This window comes from Phoca vitulina, unplaced genomic scaffold, assembly GCF_004348235.1.
Source record: "Phoca vitulina isolate PV1807 unplaced genomic scaffold, GSC_HSeal_1.0 scaffold3, whole genome shotgun sequence".
NCBI classification, from domain to species: Eukaryota; Metazoa; Chordata; class Mammalia; order Carnivora; family Phocidae; genus Phoca; species Phoca vitulina.
Genome location: NW_022589706.1, coordinates 79,756,160 through 79,766,623, shown reverse-complemented (window position 1 = coordinate 79,766,623; position 10,464 = coordinate 79,756,160). Strand labels below are relative to the sequence as shown.

Here is a 10,464-nt window from a genome sequence, read left to right as displayed (position 1 = left end):
GGCTCAGGTCCTGATCCCAGGTTCTTGGGATCGAGCCCAGCGTTGGGCTCCCTGCTCAGCGGGGAGCCTGCTTCTTCCTCTGCCTGCGACTCCCCCTGCTTGTGCTTGCTCTCTCTCGCTCTCTCTCTGACAAATAAATTAAAAATCTTAAAAAAAATAAAAACATAAATAGGATGAACATGGGAATGGAGATCAAAGGGAGACTTGAGAAAAAGACGGAAATAAAGCTGGAATTAAGAGGGCTCGGTAAATCTTATTTATGCATTTTCTCTGGTTTTTTTATGGGTCAATTTATCTTTGGTTAGAAAGAGGTAAATGATTGAGTACCCTTGGCCCTAACCCTTAAGAAAAGTCAGTTTGGTACTTAAGAGTTGCTCTCCTCTGGTAGAAAAGTGGGTGGGGGCATCGGCATCATGGTAATTCTGCTCGACTCAGCTAGGCTACTCCAAAGCGGAAATGGCAGTCAGTTCTCAGCTTGTGGGTACTGTATGTTATTGGAGAGGAAGCTGAAGAAGGAAACAAGGTTTCTTGGCTCTCTACATCACCATCTTTCCTTACTGCTGCCAACAGCCCTCTCCTGGCTGGGGTTTAACCCCTCACCAGTGGGCTGCCGAAGGACACAGTATCACCATAATTGGGATAACTTTTTCTTGTAAGTCTGCTCCAATTGTGAGATTTTTGCAATCATTTCTCAAGATTTCTGACATGTCTCATTATGGAATTTCTCTCTGGCCTCCAAAGAATTAATTCATTTCAAAAAACCCAAAAAGTAAAGAACAACATAAATTATTGAACTTAGCCTTATAACACTTTGCATTGCTGAGGAATTAAATATTTATTGATTTTGTTAGTGTAGAAGTATATATAGTGTAGAAGTGTGTATTCATAGTTCCACAAAAGACAAAGAGCTTAAAGTTTATACCTTCAAGAACAAGGCGTAATTTGATGGACTTATAATATTAAAATTTTATAGAAAGAATATTCTTGCTTATGACTTTACACATTGTGATTTATACTTTCAAATTTGGGACAAATCACAGAAAATGGTCTACCCAGTCACTTTCACAATTCATATGCCCCTCTTCTTTTTCTCATCCATTAAAAAATGTTTGTTTTTCCAAGAAGCAATACACTCCAAAGAATCTCAAAGACAAATAAGTCACTTAGAAGGAAATTATCCATGGCATAGAGTAGCAGAGATGGTGTCCCTAGATATCATTATTTTTCTGAGGTCCATCAATGAGAATATGTAATACTTATATCAAGCTCTGTGAGTACATATATGTATGCTTGGGTGTGATGAGTGAAAAGCAAAGTTATTCTGGCAAACATGATCTTGTAATGGCAAAGAAGTATCTCAGTACCAGTAATAATATGGAGTGAAGCTAGAATAAATTATTTAAGTTCCATCACAATCCAAATGCTAATTCCAAAGGGCAAGTCCTACTCATTCTTTCTGACTGATTCAAAAACCATCTAAAAGGATGACATCTTGAGTAAGCAGTAGATAGAAGATTCTAGTCATTGTTAAGTTTTATTCCTTATTCTACTTTAATATATTGGCTTTATACTGGAGCCCTTTCTAATTAGTCTTTTGTTGTACTAGCTTTTCCTTTCAGTTTTGCTGTAGATATCATGCTTGGATTTCATTGTTCCAGTTTTCAGGCTTATGATTCATTCATCTAAATGACTTTATTTTACATATTTTTGACCCACCCTTTATCCAAAAGAAATATTTTCATTAAAAAAATCTATATGTTGTCAACAAGAAAATATTGAGATCATTTAGATCAACACAACTTAGTAATAAGCAATTGAAATTCTATCCCAGACTTTGGCAAAGACTGTTGCTCTTATTTTAGGACTTGGAATAAGGGATCTTTGTTCACTTATAGAAAATAAATTTAACAATATATATATACACACTCCTTGACTTGCAAATATGTATTTTCTTTCTGTTTATAAAATGCCAAATTTAGTAAATATTAGTGTGATTCCATAATATTAAAACAAAATATAATTTTTTGTTAACTCCAGTTCAATAAATTTGATTGATATATAAAATTATTTAGATCTGAATTTCAGATCCAAATGTTTCCACCAATATTTAATTTATATAAATATATAATAGTAATGCTCCACACCATGGCTCATTGTGGTGCAGGTTGCATTTGAAAATATTTTGCAAAATGCAGAGTTCTTTTCAAATATTAATTGTAATTTCTTTTCCTTATCATAAATAATGGTAATAATAGTAGACTTGTGGACTTTGATCATGTGAGGATATGCTGCTTGGACTCATGGAACCTCAGCCCAGTTATCTTGATCATCATTACAGGCTTATGCCAATTTTCTTATTATCCTGCAAACATAATAAGAAATTTGGATTGTATTAAGGTGGGAACTAACTTGGAAGACCCCAGATATAGTAGAGAGAAATAATTAAATTTGAAAATTTCCAGACAGAAACTTTTACTGCTTCTGAATGCATTCTTGTCACTTACAGAAACTTATATCTGTGGAATACATTATTTTTTTTAAGATTTTATTTATTTATTTATTTGAGAGAGAGAGAGAGAAACAGCATGAGAGGGGAGAGGGCCAGAGGGAGAAGCAGGCTCCCCGCTGAGCTGGGAGCCCGATGTGGTAATTGATCCCAGGATCCCAGGATTCCAGGATCATGACCTGAGCCGAAGACAGTCTCTTAACCAACTGAGCCACCCAGGCACCCTCCGTGGAATACATTATTGTCTCTTTAGAGAAATATTTGTAAAGATAGTGATAGATATAAAAAAATATTTTGCCTGGGTACAGTGTTTAATATATAGCAAAATGTTGGCTTACAATGAAATTTAATTCAAAGAGTGCTGATTCTATTCCTTAACATTGTCTGGGCATCTTGCCACAATATGTCTCATTGTTATAGTACCAATATAAATTAAATAACTTTTCATTTATTTTATCTGTATAAACAATAATCTTTCACTGTCTCTCCCATCTGCTTTGTATTAATTGTATCATTATATAATCATTCTGATGATTTTTTTTATAATTCCATAACCAAAAGACACATTTTAAGAGTTTCAGTTCCTTCATATTTAACTAACACTTGCTATTGTCTTTCTTATTATGGTAACTATTCTGACGGGTGTGTAGTGGTTTGTGTTTTAACTTATATTTCTATGATAACTAACAAAGTAGAGCACCTTTTTATATGCTTATTTATCATTTGTATGTTATTTTGTGTGAAGTGTCTGGTGAAGAATTTTAACAATAGGGGAAATTTACATCTCAGTGTGTAGAACTTTTTATACATTCTGAATAAAATTCCTTTGTCAGATGTATATCTCCTACTCTTTGGGATTTTTTTCACTTTTTCTTATCAGATGTAACAAGACAGGAAACAAGTGTTGGTGAGGTCGTGGAGAAAGGGAAATCCTCTTACACTGTTGGTGGGAATGCAAGCTGGTACAGCCACTCTGGAAAACAGTATGGAGGTTCCTCAAGACATTAAAAATAGAGCTACCCTATGACCCAGTGATTGCACTACTAGGTATTTACCCCAAAGATACAGATGTAGTAAAAAGAAGGGGCACATGTACCCCAATGTTCATAGTAACAATGTCCACAATAACCAAACTATGCCAGGAGCCAAGATGCCCTTCAACAGATGAATGGATAAAGAAGATGTGGTCCATATATACAATGGAATATTATTCAGCCATCAGAAACGATGAATGCCCAACTTTTACATCAACATGGATGGGACTGGAGGAGATTATGCTAAGTGAAATAAGTCAAGCACAGAAAGTCAATTATCATATGGTTTCACTCATATGTGGAACATACGGAATAGAGTGGAGGACCATGGGGAAAGGGAGGGAAAACTTAATGGGAAGAAATCAGAGAAGGAGACAAACCATGAGAGACTATGGACTCCAGGAACCAAAGTGAGGGTTACAGAAGGGAGGGGGGGTAGAGGGATGGGGTAACCAGGCGATAGGTATTAGGGAGGGCGCGTGTTGTGATGAGCACTGGGTGTTATATGCAACTAATGATTCATTAAACACTACATCAAAAACTTATGATGTACTAAATGCTGGCTAACTGAACATAATAATATAAAAAAAGAAGTTATTAACAATGCATCCAGTTTTGCAGTTTTACCTTTATTAACGGAGATTTAGGTACAAAGTTTAAGAAATTTTTACCTACCTCAACATCATGATCACTGATTTTTTTCTCTAAAGTCATTAATGATTTTACCTATTAGATTTATATGTACAATTTACTAGAAATTATTTTTTCCATGTGACTATCCAACTTACCCAGCTTCATTTATTGAATCCCACAGTCTTAAATCAGATGAAGGTATATGTGTCTGTTTCTTTACACTCTCTTCTGTTCCATTGGTATCTTTGTCTAGCATTGTGCCTTGTTTTTTCTTGATTATCTATATTTTGTATAGATTTTTGTTCTTGTTTGTGTGGCTATTGATTATCATTCTGAGCATGGCTGAAGTATAGGGGCATTTCTGCCTGATACAAGATTCTTATAATGAACAACCTTTGGTTTGGGGCTTCCTAGAGACTTAGCCAAGACTTTCTTCCAAGCTACACTAAGTTTGAAATTCTAGCTCAATCAACCTCCCTCTCTCTCTCATTTCACAGGGGTCCAATTCATCTGACCCACACCTGCTCTTTTCCTCCTTCTTTTACCATTAACAAACAATTCCTGCAATACACACACACACACACACACACATTGGCATCATATTTGGCAATATGTATATTGGCATCTTATTTCCAAAGGAATCAAACTGAGGGTGTTGATTATATAAAACTTGAAATTCATTCCAATTCCACCAATATTATAAATAGCACTTTTATCAATTAGTAGCAAGACAAATTTTAAAGTCAATTTGGTGAATTCACTGCTGCTTATAAACAACTGAAAATCAAATCTTTTAATATTTTCAAGAAAAAAAATCTCACTTGGAAATTAGTATCTGACATCCTAGGGCTGGCCTTAGAGCGACCAGGAAGAGGTAGTTCCAAATATAAGCCTCTAACTGTACATTTACTAAGATTCCATCATGCCTCAAAATAGTGTACATTTGAATAATTTGTTGGTGTTAACATAGAAGGAAAAATTTATTACATATGTGTGGAAAAGTGTAGTAAATACTCCCAAATATTTTGGAAGCTGTTGTTGCTTAAAAGGCAAGATTCTTGTACTTGTAGTGGAAATAATCTAAGGCAGTATTTTCCCAAACAAAAAATGTCAGCTTATGAACAAATAAGAACATTTTTTTCATTAAAGATTAAATACACTAGAAGACATATAACTAATTCTTCAAGTCTTGTAGCTTTCTTCTAAGGTCTTTGTGAATGCCAATCAATTGAATTTTATTGTACCTATGTTTCTATTCATTGTCACCTTCATTAGCCATTGCAAACACTCTCTTATTAACAATGGTCAGTGTTGTAAAAGCAAGTACCATTAGGCATCACATTTTAAACACTAAAAATAAACTCAAAAACAATCACTTTGAAACTGTGTTTTTCCTAAATCCTTAGTTCTCTGGGAATCATATTGTCATAGGGACTAACTCCTGATGAAAATAGACTTTCAGGAGCAATGAATCAGAGAAAGGAGGAGGTATATTTTGGTATTTTTTGAAAATGTGATGTGTCTTTAAAAATTATAGATTTAAACATACTCTTCCACTATCTAATAAAAAATGAGATACTCAGGGAGATCGTGTAATTTCAGGAGGTCATATAATCTTCAGAGATCTAGAAGATTCATAAAGTTTATTGTTTTAGAGTTCATCTATAGGGTGCCTGGGTGGCCCAGTCGTTAAGCATCTGCCTTCGGCTCAGGTCATGGTCCCAGGGTCCTGGGATCAAACCCCACGTCAGACTCTCTGCTTGGCAGGAGGCCTGCTTCTCCCTCTCCCATTCCCCCTGCTTGTGTTCCCTCTCTTGCTGTGTCTCTCTCTGTCAAATAAATAAAATCTTAAAAAAATAAAGTTCATCTATAAGGTTTCCACAAACTTTCTGAGTGTATATAGGGATATCAAGTATCTACGTCTGATATAATTATTTCTCCAACTAGTGTTGTTATTATGTTGTTTTTTATATAATTTTATTATCTTAATAATATGCAATATCATAATGGAATTTCAAATGCTTTATCTTATGCTATTTAAATAAAGGGTCCTGTAATTGATGATTAAGCCCACAACTAATTATATTCTCAACAAATTGCAATTAGTATTCAGAGACTGGTTTGCCACGTTCACATCTCTCCCAGAAGAGATGTTATAAGACTTACATAAGAGAATTGTAACTAAATTCCCCAAGCTTTTTAGGGTTTGGATACTGTCACAACAGTCAGTCAAATTTTGCTCTTTTTATTGCCTTCTGCCTACTATCCTTTATACCCTTGCAAGTATTTCTGAGATCCCAGAGGCTATTCATGTGTGTTTCTGAACAGTTTGTTTCTGCAAGGAGTGTCAATACACCATCTCTAGAGTAATGTTCCACCATTTCCCACTGGGATTCATGATTCCTACCACTGATCTGCTATGTCTCAACCAGGCACTGTAACTGATGTACCAGACTTCACAATGTCATCAGACCTTTAGCAAATGATAAGAATGCAAATCTCCATACTGCATGACATACTGTATCACTAAAAACCCTTAAAGACTACTTCAGCTCTTACCTAACACAACCCTGATGCTTCTGATTGCAGTCTTGTTCTCCACTAAGGTCCTTTGACAGGGCCAGTTAGAAGCCACTGTCTTATTTCCACGGCTTTCCTCTCTATTCTCTCCCCACACCAGACATCCAAGCATTGAACTTTCTCTTCTTTGATCTCAAAGCAAAAGAGTTCGTGGGAATACACTGAATACTCATTGAAGTACTTGTAATGCTGCCAGGTACAATTGAATTGCTTTGAGCAAAGAGAAGAAGGCCCACAATATCATATATTGTGAAATGATATATGTAAAGCATCTACGCCAGTGTATAAAAAATTAGGGATAATTCCCACTGTATTAGTTTCCTAAGGCTGCCATAACAAATGACCACAAATGGTGACTTAAACCAACAGGAATTTATTCTCCCACACTTTCAGAAACTAGAAGTGTGAAATCAAGGTGTCAGAAGGACTATGGTCCCTCTGAAGGTTCTAGAGGAAAATCCTTTCATGTGTTTCCTGCTTCTGCTGGCTTCAGGCATTCCTTGGTTTGTGGCTACATTACCCCTATCAGTGTCCTTATTCACAGATATTCACATATTCACATATTTGTCTTCTCTTCATGTGTCTCTTCTGTGCATCTCTTAGAAAGACACTTGTCGCTGGATTTAGGATCCAACACTGATAATCCATGATGATCTCATTTGGAGATCTTTCATTTAGTTTTATATCCAAGGACGCTTTTTCCACATAAAGTCAAATTCACAGGTTCTGAAGGTTAAGACTTGGGCATATCTTTTTGGGGACCACCACTCAACTTAATATACAAATCAGTCTCTCTCCACATATATATGTGTGTGTGTGTGTGTGTGTGTGTATACCCATTTATCTTTTTCTGTATCTCTTTCCTCCTTGCTTATCTAATTTCTAAAATTTCTAAAATCACAGCTCATGATGGAAGGCCATAGTGACAAAATTATCCTCCATTCAGGCATTTTTAACCAATTCCATCTCTCCCCTTTACTAGTATTCCCTTCAATTGGTCATTTGTTTGTTTGTTTGTTTTGTTTGTTTGTTTTAGAGAGAGAGGGTTGGGGAGGTGCAGAGGGAGAGGGAGAGAGAGAATCCCAAGCAGACTCCCAACTGAGCATGGAGCCCGACACGGGACTCCATCCCACAACCCTGGGACCATTACCGGAGCTGAAACCAAGAGTTGGACACTCAACCAACTGAGCCACCCAGGCACCCCTTCAGTTGCTCATTTCTGATGAATACCTTCAATTCTTCCCTGTGAAATCACAATTTTATAAACAATAAAACTATGCATATTTTCAACCTTTTTCTAGAAATTATCATCATATAACAAAATGTTGAATGTTTACTTCAGTTTGCTGGGATTGTGAGTGACTTCTTTTCCCTGCTTCTTTATAATGTTTTCTCCAGTTTCTGAAACAAATACATATTACCTTTATAGCCAACAATATAAATATAAAGTACCATAATAATCTGTTGAAGGAGTAACATATACTTTTAAAAACTAAAATCTAAACAATATTAATGAACCTAAGAAGTCTTCACAAATTTTGCTCTTCTGTTTCCAGTTTCTTAAGGTTAAAGCTGACATAATTGGTTTGAGCTCTTAATCATTTCTATTGCAAACTTTTTGTACTATAAATTTTCCCTTAGTATCATTTAAGTGACATTCCACGTAATCTGATATCTTATGTCTCCATGTTCATTCAAACACTTTTAAATTGATGATACTTATTTATTGTCCAATATGGTTAATCTTGGTAATGGTTTATGTGCATGTGCATAGAAATACATTCTGCTCTTTTGGATAGAGTGTGCTGTAAATGCCAATTAGGACAAGTTGGTTGACTTCATTTTCAGATCTTACCCTTAGGAAAACCTTATTTTATACAGTCCTATAGAGCCCTCTATGATTTCCTCTGTTACTTTCTCACCTCAAGTTCCATTACTACTCTTCTTGCCAATTTAATCTCAAAGTACAAGCCATCTTTACTGTTAGTTCAGTCATAGCAACCTCCTTGCTATTCTCTAAACATACCAAAAAGTTCTGCACGTGGGCCTTTGCATTTGTTATTTCCTCATCTAAAATGTTCTAGGGGCACCTGGGTGGCAGTCAGTTAAGTGACTGACTCTTGGTTTCAGCTCCAGTCGTGATCTAAGGGTCTTGAGATTGTGCTCTGCATCAGACTCCATGCTGAGCACGGAGTCTGCTTAAGAATCTTTCTCCCTCTCTCTCTGCCCCTCCCCCCCTAAAAATAATAAGCAAGTCTTTAAAAAAGATGTTCTTTCTCAGAGCAAGGCCAAATTCTTCATCTGCATCAGAACTTTTCTTAAATATAATATGAAAAGAAAACTATTCCAAAGTAAATCTATGTAAAATAGTGAGCCACATTAGTATTAACTTTTCAATTTGCCCTGCTTTTTTGCTCTATGTTTTATATACTATGTTTTTGTTTGTTTATTTTTTGTCTTCAGACACAAGAATATAAATTCTGTTGTGACAGGAAAACTGTTCTGTTCCATTTTTTTAAATTTCCAACACCAAAACAGAGTCTAGTACACTGTATGGAATCTCAGACATCTTAAAATATAGGTATCCAGTTATGAATTAAAATAATATTTCTCCCCTAAGCAATTTGATGTCATTTATAAGTGTGGAGTCACACTGTTTTCCCATGCTTTAAAATTGAATTTTCTTAATTCTGTGTAAACAGGGCCTGAGGCTGGAGGAAAATGTGAAAGAATAAGATATTGGGAGAAAACTTGCTAAATGTTTCTAAAACTAAGTTCCAGTAACCCCTCTGTCCCATTTTTTTTTACTTCCTCCTCAAAATCTGCCCTATTTTTGTCTGCATACACTGAAACTGTGGTGCCTTTGTGGTTCTCTCTGAAAGTACACCTCTTTTCTTTTTTTTTTTATTATGTTATGTTAATCACCATACATTACATCATTAGTTTTTGGTGTAGTGTTCCATGATTCATTGTTTGTGTATAACACCCAGTGCTCCATGCAGTACGTGCCCTCTTTAATACCCATCACCAGGCTAACCCATCCCCCCACCCCCCTCCCCTCTAGAACCCTCAGTTTCTCTTTTCTACTATTTTTTCTCTTCCATCTTCCCAGATGCCTCTTGCTCCTTCTCTGCATGCATAGCCCTGATCTTATTTATATTTTACAGAAATAGACACGACTCTTCCATGAATGGCACACTCCAATTCATTTCATTATTATATGTTTGTTTTAACCTGTTACATCCTTTACCTTGGGAATCAAAAGAAAGGACAGTGCTCACTTTGGAAGCACATATACTAAAATTGGAATAGTACAGAGAATATTAGCATATCCTCTCTGCAAGGAGGACATGTAAGTTTGTGACACATTCCATATATTTCAAACAAGCTATGAAAAGATGTTCAACATCATACCTCATTAAAGAATTGCAAATTAAAGTAACAATAAGATTGTTTCAACTACACATATATTAGAATGACTAAAATCCAAAACATTGACAACATCAAATGTTGGCATGGATGTGGAGTGACAGAGAAAATATAACATTCAAAATGGTGGACATGGAGACAGTAAAAATATCAGTGGGAGACAGAGTATAAGGGGAGGAAAGGATAAATACGTGAAACAGAGGATTTAGGGCAATGAAACTATTCTTTATATTATTATAATGCTTGATACATGTCATTATACATTTATCAAAACCCATAAAA

General features: G+C 35.6%; 1 non-coding gene across 1 annotated transcript; it reads left to right on the top strand.

Moving 5' to 3' along the window:
- Nucleotides 1-10,026: 10,026 nt before the first annotated feature.
- LOC116630328 lies at nt 10,027-10,133 on the top strand. Its single transcript, XR_004298929.1, has one exon. It is a non-coding gene; the product is annotated as a U6 spliceosomal RNA (small nuclear RNA).
- Nucleotides 10,134-10,464: the final 331 nt, after the last annotated feature.